The sequence below is a fragment of the Leiobunum rupestre genome, chromosome 7, assembly GCF_980474605.1.
Source record: "Leiobunum rupestre chromosome 7, qqLeiRupe1.1.hap1, whole genome shotgun sequence".
In the NCBI taxonomy this organism is placed as follows: Eukaryota; Metazoa; Arthropoda; class Arachnida; order Opiliones; family Sclerosomatidae; genus Leiobunum; species Leiobunum rupestre.
Window position 1 is genome coordinate 28119197 of NC_143390.1, and position 11322 is coordinate 28130518.

At 39.5% G+C, this 11322-nt stretch overlaps 1 pseudogene; it reads right to left on the bottom strand.

The window, feature by feature from the left end:
- Nucleotides 1-2969: 2969 nt before the first annotated feature.
- On the bottom strand, nt 2970-3955 carry LOC149935822 (speckle-type POZ protein pseudogene; annotated as a pseudogene).
- Between the last annotated feature and the right edge of the window lie 7367 nt (nt 3956-11322).

Here is an 11322-nt window from a genome sequence, read left to right on the forward strand (position 1 = left end):
TATCACGCCAAGAAAGAGAAAATGCGCTAGAGAATCATGATCCAGTTGAAGGAGGACAATCGAAGGCCAAGAACCATTAGCCGGAAAACCCCCTCCCACTTCCGTTACGTTAATAGGAGTTTCTACGAAATAAACCAATAAAAAATTAAAAGTGTAATATGTTTTTCTCTGGTTTTTTTTAGTACTTTATTGGCACGCGCGGTTCGCACGCGGCTTGGCTTTTAAATTCTGTTTCATTTTTTATCTGCATGTGTATTACTACTATAGTTCTAACACTGTGTGCACGTTTTAGCTCTGTCAGATAAACAGGGGGCGCGCAACAGCCTCCCCCCCCCCCATTAAAACCCGGACATTTTTTTTCGTATAACTTGGAGTGGCCGAAATGCTCCGAAAATTTTCAAGACTCGTTGTGCTTCCACAATTCGGCGAAATTTCATCACTCATCGGATAGTGATCCACTGGAACTCCCTCCCTACTCTGGTTAAAACGCGTTCCTCCGTCGGTGCTTTCAAAAACAAATTAGACAAACATGTTTATGGGCTGGGTTTGAACTTAAACGGTGTACTTCTTTCATTGTACCTCATTGTAACCATTGTTTTAAATGTATTTCTTTGTCGCTGATGCTGGCCCAATAAGCGTCCACGCTTGTATATATTCCAGTTCAATAAATTCTATTCTATTCTAAAGCTGACGTTCGTTTTTGCCTTACGCAGAGTACGAAAGAAAGTTCGCAAAAAAAATTCTGGAGAATGCGGTATTAATAGACTAGGTTCCTATTGGATTTGAGAAACGGGACCCAAACTTAGAATACCGATAAAGGAGCGGCTGAAGTCTGACCTTATGCTTAACTCTTTTAACACGCGCCGAGGCTTATTGAGCGTATGCAAATTTTCTTCGTAGTTCCTATGGGGTTTGAGATACGGAGCTCAAACTTAGAATACATATAAAGATGTTTACGGTTCGTCTGACGCTATAGGCTTAACCATTTTGACACGTGCCAAAGCTGATTAGGGAAAAATTAATTTCACCTCATCGATGCGGAACTAATAATACGGCCTTGGCCGTATTGTTTTTTTTTTTTTTACGACGTTACTAGCGCTGGATATTTGAAAAGAACATTTTTGGGTTGCGCTATAACGAAAGCTATCGATATAAGCATTATTAGTATAAGAGATAATATAAATATAAATGATTGATTAACGATTAAAGTTATCCCGTTTTCACCCACTTGCCCTCGGATAATGTCTTTATACCGATCATCGCGGTCAGTTTGCCTGTCACGAGACTGGTCCATCGTATTTTAAAGCGACTAATCTATTAAGCCACGGTTCGTTTATCAATCTTTGGTATCCTCGTAATTCCGTGTTAATATAGCTATCTCTAGCGAACACCATACAAAAAATGGCTGCAAAGAATATAAGTACAGCCATGATATACCACATATCGAAAGCTTCTACCTCTAGTTTGCGTAGAATAGACGAGAAGAAATTAAACTCGCTGTTCGACTCGATACCGACCGATGTCCTTAGAGCGGTCGTACGTCGGAAGCTACCCCGACTATCAAAAATAAGACGCAAAGTGGTCGTTCAAATTCCGAAAAATATCGAAAAAGCTATTCGTGAAATAAAATTAATCGACGAACCAAATATGGAGCGTCGTTCGGAAATATTTATAGGTTACTGTCGTCTGAAACAGTATTCGTACAATACTACGATCAAATATTTTAACGCGCTTAAAAAAAGGGGTCTTTTCGGACCGTCGGTTAATATTAAACCCGATAAATTGGCGTTCATAGATTCCGGTAAAACCCACACGCGCGTAGTGAGCATGCGAAATTTCGTGACGCTATCTAAATATTTACACGACCGTTGGTCCGAATATACAGCTCCGATTCTAATTGCCTTTTATACCGGACTCAGAACATCGGAGATACTAAGATTTACAACTTATACGCTTTATCAACTAAAAACTCGCCAAATAACGGTTAGTAGCGTCAAACGAAAACAAACCTTAATGAGTGAGGATAGCGAACCGACATTTTGGGAACCAATTTATAATACCAGACTATGCTCGTTCGTGCATCGCTTATTAGATTTGTATAAAACTCAATACGATTCGTTTAAAAAAACCACCACAAACGTTCCGCTGTTTTATATCACGCCAAAGACGTTGGTCAATCGCTTGCGAAACTCGTTCTATAGAGCGACGGGACATTTACCACCCAATGGTTTCGGAATCCATTCTTGTAGAAACATGATGTCTAGCCTAATGGCTCAATGCTCTGACAATTTGAGCGCCATTCAAACCTTTTTACAGCATAAAAATATAGAAACAACCAGAAAATACGTTAAAGCTGATTTTACTTATACTACGAACGAATTTAATCGACTTACTAACTACGAATTAGCCAATGTCAAAAATAACTTGAGTCGATAAATTAAGATATTGCTATAATAAAGATTGGAGATGAAAAAAAAACCAGTTTTTTCCAGTTCGGAGAACTGTTTTTGTTATATTATATGACCATTTATTAAAACTTGAAAATTAATTTTCTCTTCATTCAAACATAGTTGTCAATCTTAACAAGTGACTTTAATACAAAAGATTTTTTACGGATCACCCAACAACAAACTATCATTTACTTACGTTTTTTTACGAACGACCCCCAAAATGAACTTCCCGTAGCGCACGCGCAGCATTGCGCACCAATGAGACACTTGAGAGAAAATGAATGCCTGGCGTTATTTATTAAATTATAAATCGTGAAAATTCTAGCATTTTTTTTCGTTGCCTGAAGAATTTTTAACGCTTCTATTTTTGGGGGGAAAGCGAATTTTAACTCGGATTGAAACAGTATACTCGTTTTAAAATTAAATTAAAACCACACTGAACAGCTTTTAGGCGTTAAAGAAACAAAATTTTATTTCATCAAAATGTATTATTACCCTCGACAGAGTTTCTCTTTCTCATTACCTCGGACGCGCGCGCGTTTGCGTACAGTCTCTGAGTCGAGCTTTCAGTCGATCTGCCCTATTTGCCAACACGAGTCCGCAGTTTCAATGGATAGATGAGCGGAAATGGCTTTTTCGCATAGAGCTTTCAAACGTTCTAGCCCGTATTGGTCCGCCACAATCACTAAATCATTTGGCATTTTTTCCAAGTTGGGAGCTTTTCCCGTGTAGATAAATTCCAACATTTCTTTTATAACTTCAGGATTTACGTCGGCGATAATTTCCACGCGAATTTCCTTCTTTCGTTCCGTATCGCGTTCAAACGAGGCAGCGAACACCGGGGAATGCGCGGCCAAAATAGCTTTATGAGCGTGAAACTCGCGTCCATTCACGTTTAGAACGAGGTCACTGAAATGGCGACTTTCTAAAAGAAGTCTCATATCCTCGGAGACGCGCGATTCGGGAACTTTAAACCGCGTGGCGTTGTTTCGACCTGAGGTGGTGACGCTATCGCCTGCCGTGGCTAGTTTGCAATGAAGAGTTAACGTATCGTCCTTAAGTAATCCATTAGATTTATCTAGAAGAAAATCTCGGCGCACGAACTTTCGGTATCCCCAATCTTTTCCCGTGAAAAACCAAAAAACTCGAGAACTTTCCTGGGTATAAATTGGTTCTCCTTTAGCGTTCAAAATTGATAATTTAAACGACGCCATAACGGCACTCTTATTGCTAGATACCAGAAATAAATACAAGGAAACGAAATCCTTGTTTTCTTCGTCGACACCCTCGGGATAAACGCGTAGAGCCCATTTTGACTGATCCTTGGGGCTGGCTGAGAATGAACAACTCGCCAACCAAATACCCGGCTTTTCTCGACAAAAACTGAAATTGTTTATAGTCCAAGTAAAAGACTGTTTGATAAGAATTGATCGGGTATCGCACCAACTGTCGGCGGTTGGGGTGCTAGATTCGCTGACGGGTAAAGGCATCGCCGATTCGCCCATAGCGGTTGATAGGGTTGGGGAATCAAAATAGATGTAGTTTTGTTCAATAAATTTAACTCAAAAAATGTAGGTTTAAAATATTGCTGTTACTTCACGGAACATAGCTTTATAAGTATAATCGTAGTGTTGCGTCTCGAATCTCTTAAGTGATCATTTCTCCCCCCCCCCTCCCCTCTAATCGCGACCGCAGTGTGACGAATTATAAACTATTATTGGGTTGCGGAACGCGAGGATCCCGTGGGCGTCAATGATCCACTCCACCGCCCCCCCCCCTTCCCTTCCTCGGGCATCGAGCAAAAAGATACAAAGAGATAGTTCACTAAATTCAGGATGTTTCAAAATGTTATGCCAAAATTTTAAAGAGTTATAGGGGGTGAGTTGAGAAGTCTACTTGTTTGTCTTTTTGTTCCCATTTCCCTACGATGAGTTAGAGGAGCGCCAGAGAGCTTCAAAGTGTGGCCTACTAGCCCCTGGAAGTAGGCTGCATCAAGCGCTAAATCAAGCGGCAAATGGATGGAAATGAAAACATTTCTTAAATCACATTTTAATATTTATTACATTCCAAACTTATTATTAGGTACCGATTACTCGACATCATATATTTCAAGTAAATCGATATACTTTTTTTCAACGTCAAATCTGATAATTTTAGCTAGTTTGCGTTGGCCAGGCACTTTAACGGATCTTCTCGATATTAACAAACATTTCCATCCGGGCATAGAATCTATTCGCGCCGTACACCATCCACAAATATCCACAGATTCAATAATTGCTTCAACTACAGTTCCAAGCATTATTAAGCGTATACACTTAACAGGCGAGTGATATGTAGAATGTCTATGATGTCACGCCTGTATAGGATTTTTTTTTAAAGTGATGGTTGGTTTCATTAATCGGGTTTCGTAATATTAAGTTAAAAGTGAAATTCTCCGCTTCTTCTCTTGGGAAAATCACCCGAGTGACCGCGCTTTCACCATCAGTATATTCTAGTTGACCAATCGCGACCTTTGGTTCGGACCCCAGGCTCTTTACTTTCGACTAATCTATATAGGACAGTGGATCAAACCATTTCAAGCGTTAACATTAATTAATGTACTTCGCTCTGCCCGACTTGCCTCCTTACCCTTCTCCTACGTGGGACGGGGAATATATTAAAATACAAGATTTCTCCAAGTTCAACAAAATCGTCTTAACCGAGGAGAAAGTGGTTCTCACGTGAGACGGAGCGAAGTACCTTTCACCCTGAATATAATCCACCAGAAATCATACAGCATCTCTATCTAGGGGACCGTTTTTTTTTTCATCATTTTGACATCAGAGTATACGTGTTTTCTCTTACGATTTTCATTGGCTTAAAGGTCTAGTTTCAAATAATTTCATCTCCCAGTGTCGAAAAATGGTTCAAAAGTCTTTTTGCTTTTCCCTTCGCTATCCCCGCATTGATAGCGACGCGGTCACCTCGTAATTCGGACTTTGCGGTTCTCAAGAGCATTGTCACTGCTGACCATTTTGACAGCGCTAACAATGCCGGACTTAATCCTTCCACGTGGAGAGGTCGGCAGAGCGAGATCAATGGTTAGAGGGGGTTCAAACTCTAAATTTCGAAAAACAAAAAAAAACTACAGTTGTTTGCCCCTGCGAGTATACCGTATCGCTCCCACACACAATACACGCGGGCATCGCTGTGAAGCCTAGGGCTGGTCTAAGGGGCCGCGCAGCACCCGGTATATGAAACCTTTATTTTTTTTTTAGTTTTGAAAATGTATAATAATGCGAGTCTTAGTTTTTAAATTTAGGATTAACAATTTGTTCGAGTTCAGAACTTTAAAACAATGTTAATTTTTTTTAAATAAACCAAAAAGTTAATTTGGAAAAAAAAGTTTTTATTTTTTACATGGTAGGCGGTGTAAATTTCTTTTAAGTACTAAAATCTATACACGATCAACTACAAATCCATTTGTTGTATTTATAGTGAAATAATTCGATTCGTTACCTTCGTAGCTTATTGGTAATTCCGTCTCAAATATTAGGCCATTATAGCATTTAGTTCCAAAATTGTAATATTTGGCATTTGTTCTCTTAAAATAGGACAGAGCGTTATCTTTGTCTAATTCTTTGCTGTAAATTTTAACTCTGTCCAATAACCCTTCGTAGGTTATAACCGCACCGGGAGAACTTGTAGTGCTCATATTATTTGTGACGTGATTAATTAAACCAATTTGCTGTATGTTTAAAATCACACTCGTGCAATCTAATTTTACGCCGTATTGTCTTTCAAATTTAATTATAAAGTCTTTTAACGTCGCTATACCCTTCGATCCTTTTTCGCATAAATTCCGCTTCACTATATTCAACAACGAGTCTTTCCCAATAAAGAACCCGTCTTCTTCCATGATTCCCGCATTAATTAAAAACCGGTACAAACAATTATTGTTATAATATACATTGTCTCTGTATTCCTTAGATTTGGCATTATTTGGGTTGAGCGGAGAATACATATTTTTATCTCGTCTGGAAACGTAAGAAACGAAAGTTAACCAACTTAAAGCGTTCGCGGCTTCTTTTTTTGGTACGTCAATAATTCCGCAATACAATTGCGAGTCCGTTAACATTGTAAAGATGCTACACGTTTGGAAACTAGCCGGGTTATGTTGACCAGTGAGGTAAATCGCGTGCAAGCGGTTTATACTAGTTCGTTCGACTTCTACTTTTTTTCCATGTTTAGTCGTAAAAATTACTATCGAATTCGTGGCCCCGTATATTAGCGATTGATCTTTCTGCATTTCGTAATCTTGTGAAAAAAACTGTTTCGCGGACTCGGCGTCGTTCCCTGTAGCCGACTTGATACTTTCCGCGTCTACGTACAACACCTCGTTTAAAATTGTTACGTTGTTTTTCGTTGTCACATTGGCTCGATCCATCGCCACTTGCAAATCCCGGAACCTACCAACATGCGGGGATGCCATATGCTGGATGAGATCGCATATGTGAGATTTACCAACGTTACCAGTCCCGTAAAAAATTATGAGTTTTTTATTTTTGTTGTACGGAACAAATACCGCCGAAATAGCGTCCAGCATTTCCGTCGTGGTTTCTGGATCGAAACAAGTAGACATTCCTATACTGAAGCACATTGATACAAAGTTAATTTCTATGGGGCTTAAGTTCTCGCCGAATACAATTTTTGACGCTCTGGCCATGTTTAACTTAAATTCATCCAAATTCATATTATACGTGAAATCGCGGTATTCCGGGTGAATTTCATTTGGCTCCGGTAAATTTTCCACGCCAAAGGCTCTCACAAAAGGGGCGAATGTTCGACATTTGATTATACACACCGCGATCAATACCGAATACAAGCAAAATTCTTCCGAAACTTCGCTGACATTTTCACCTTCTATGGTCAATAACGTGTCCATGTATCGGCTCTGAAATCGATATTTGACCGAATCCAGCTGTTTGGAAAATTTGTGACGCCACGCTTCTTCGGTTACTTGATCGTAATTAAATATATGGTCCGTAAGTTTCACGTACGTTTCTAAACTATTAAACTTATCATATTTGATATATATATACATTATGAGGTATATAAATTTAGGATCGATAGGAAAATATTCCGTCAAAAAGTAGGCCGAGCTAATATCGTGGTGCGACCCGAGACGTTGAAAGAATTTTATAATTCTAAACTCTTCGACGCTGATAATTTTTTGCAATTGCAATACGGCCGGAGCCATTATAAAATGAACAAACAGTTCGGTGATTTTGTGATACATTTGACTAGTATATTTTTCCGCTAAACGATATATACGAACGACATCCCTATTCTGATCCGGGTACATTACAAACGGTCGGCCCATTTCCCAAATCGCGTAATCTCTCATTTTATAAAATCTCAAAAAGGCGGTTTTCGCCGTATATAATCCGGTGATACTGTTAAAAACGCCAACTGACGTTGAAAACATAAAATGACACAAACTCCAGAGGGCGGTCTCCGTCACTTTGAATTTGGCCAATTGCATCATGATGTTTCCGTGGATTATATCCGAAGAGAGTCTATCTCTACCAACCCAGTCGTAAATGGCCGTCGGAATGTTGTTTGTTTCAAATTTTTTAAAAGTTTTGTAATAACCCCCGTCTTCGAGTATATACCAATTAGACGAGCTTGGATTGTACATCATAATTTTTAATTTAATTAGTACCGCCACGAAAACTTCAACGACACCCGTAATTAGCGCGGCACGTTCGCTATTTTTATTGGAGGAGTTTCGAATGATTTTGCAAATATTTTCGGGCGAAGATTCGTTCGTAGCGACGCTTATGGCTTCGTTGATCGTTTCATCCAGAGACATGCACGCCGTTATTCCATTCGTGTATAGATACGACAAATGCTTCATCATGTCATCGCCGTTATTCGAATAGCACTTGTAAGTGTTTTGGTCATATCGTTCGATAAATATCCCGATAGAGCCATCATTTGGCGTAACATCGGAGTACAATATAGTTAACAATTTGGTCACGTTATCGAAAGAAATCGGTTCTAGATGTTTATGCAACGCCACGACGTAAGGTTGCAGATATAATCCGCCATTCAACACGGCGGACGTCTCCACAAATTTTACGTGAGATTCCGATTGTTCACTCAAATGCGATTTATTAAATTTAGTCATAAATAATTGCAGCTTTGTTCTGACAGTTTCGTCAGATATTGATGATAAATCCAAATCCTCGATCATAGTGTTATTTCTTTCTCGGGTTATGACGGTGTTCGCTACGTATTGTTCTAATTGGGCCATGTAGTCGAACGCCAAATCTATCGTTACCGCGAAGACTTTTGATAATCTCGGGTACGTATACTTTTTTACGGCTGTCGGTAATTTGTTCGCGTAGATTGGACCGTGTAGCGTTTCAATTTTGGCTATTTGGTTGCTAGTTGGAAGTCTCGTATAGTCGGCGATTTCGTAGTGTTCGCCATTCTTTGGTAATAACGTGATGGCTTTTTGTCCCGTAAATAACGGTCTATAAGGCTGACCACTCTCTTTCGCGGAATATGGTAACGGCATGATGCTAGGAACTTCGAATAAGACTTCGGCCTGAGCAAAATCGACCTCAATCAACTTTTTGAGATATAAGTGCATTGGCAAAGATACCGGGACGTCGCTATACAGATGGTATCCACACCGATTTTTCCACAACACGCAATCTGTCTCCGTTAAATGCAAGACGTTTTTAAACGCTTCTAACGTTTTAAGTCTCACTTGGTCAGCTAAAGTGTCGTTTAAATGTCGAGTGGCGTTCTGATCTTTACGACATATACAATCTAAATCTAAAGAAAACGTACGACAATATGTCTTGGTATAATCCAATCCTAGAGTATGTCCAGTGCTAGCGAAAGAGTCCAAATCGTTGCTGGATAATGGTTTGTCACGTGGCCATTCGTAAAAGGTGTCGAATATTCTTGAAAATAGCACGTATCCGTTACCTTCAGTCTGATATTTATAGAGCGGCAAATCGGCTCGCTGTAGAAAACCGCCTTCTTTTTCCCTCGTAATATGGCAGCCATTATTAGGCAATATTGGTATCTCCATATCTACGGCGTATACATGTATATACCCCGATAGGCGCTATAGAATGATGGATACCGGGACTACCTTTTTATTGATATTCGTTTTATTTATAGCCACGTGCGTCTTGGTATATATTTATTTGTTGAATAAAAAGTTAAATATAAAGAGTATTATAGACCATTCTGTAGAGAAGGCGACGTACTCTCCTACGGTATTTAAAATTTACGACAAGTCGTCCGAAACTGTTTGTAATAGACTCATTATAGTATCACCATTCGACTGGTATATCTGGGCGTGTCGCGGAGAATTATATATATTAAATCCGGAAGGTGGGGTTAAATGCGGTCCCGGTAGTACGCCAGCTATACGCGTATTCGCGCTTCATTTCGTAGAGACTTGTTTAAAAGTCAACTACGAGTCGATATTAGATTCCTACGTGAACGTCGTAGCCAAATACGTACCTTACCAAATCAACGGCCCAACATTCACTATTCTTTCGGCTCTGAACGTTTTGGTGAAAAATTGGATCACATTCGATACCGAAGTGAAATCGAGGATTACGTCGAACGAAATATTAGAGAATTATGAGCCGGAGAATAATGACGTTCCTTTCGGCCGCAGAGTGGCTAGATCGTCGGTCATTCGGTTGACAACACCGAGCAAATTAAGCCGCTCGGAATTGAAAGCGCGACTAACGAAGCACTTTCCGAGACAAAAAAATTCGCGGTATAGCTCTATTAGTGATAAAAGTGATCTAGACAATATTACAAAAACGCAAAATAACGGAATCAACGACTTACCCACATTAATACGTTAAACGAAAATTACGCGGTGTTGGCTGGCTTAAAACCCCACTGGTAAAAAAAACGCTGTTTAAACCAAGTTCAGGGTGACCAGACTTCCTATTTTTCCTATATTTTCAATTCCTCGAATTTTACCTTATTTCACATATTTTCTTATAATTTCACCAGTTTCCGTTCATTTTACTGTGTGTATTTATTTTGATTTCCAATTTAATTTTCAATTTCCACCAAACAATAACAATGCCCGAGAATAATAACTTTGGTTGTTCCGTGTAGTGTAACCCAAAAACCTTTCGTCCTATATATCCTATAGTATACCTTATTTGGCCTATTTTTATATTTTCTTCTATTTTGCCTAATGGTGTTCCCTACATTTTCCTTTTTTTTTTGTTACGCATTCCGTATCCTATATATTTTCTTATAATTCCCGTTCAAATTATCTATTTTCCCTATACATTTTTCGTTTCATTTCCCTAGTCACCCTGCAAGTTATTATTATTATTAAGAAGGAGCTTTATATTGTTTGGTTGCGCACTTATGCTGGGAGGATAATAGTTGAGAGAAGATGCATCGGTCTGCAGATAGATGGCAACAGCGCTCCGTTTACAGAACCCTTCATAAAGCGCAGAGAAAGAGCGAGAGGTTTCGAAGACTACCTTTACGTCGGAGCGCGGCCTCCGAGCAAAGCTCCGAGCCCCGATCGAAGCTGCGGAAATCCACGGGACTTCAACGGGGTTTCTTGTGGGCTCGCTTCGGGTCGGAGAACGACGCTAAGGAGGGGGGGGCACTAATCGAAATTTTGCTCTCTAAAATGGGCAAGAATATGAGCTTTACGACGATTCTTAACATTCTTTAAGCGAAATATACATATGCATTTCGACTTTAGGAGTAAAAGAAATGATTCTTACCAGGAATTCATACCTTCGAGGTGTGAATTCCTGTTCTTACTTAACCGTATGGTTGAAATCTTAACACCTTTCCAAAAATTTTACGGAGCTGT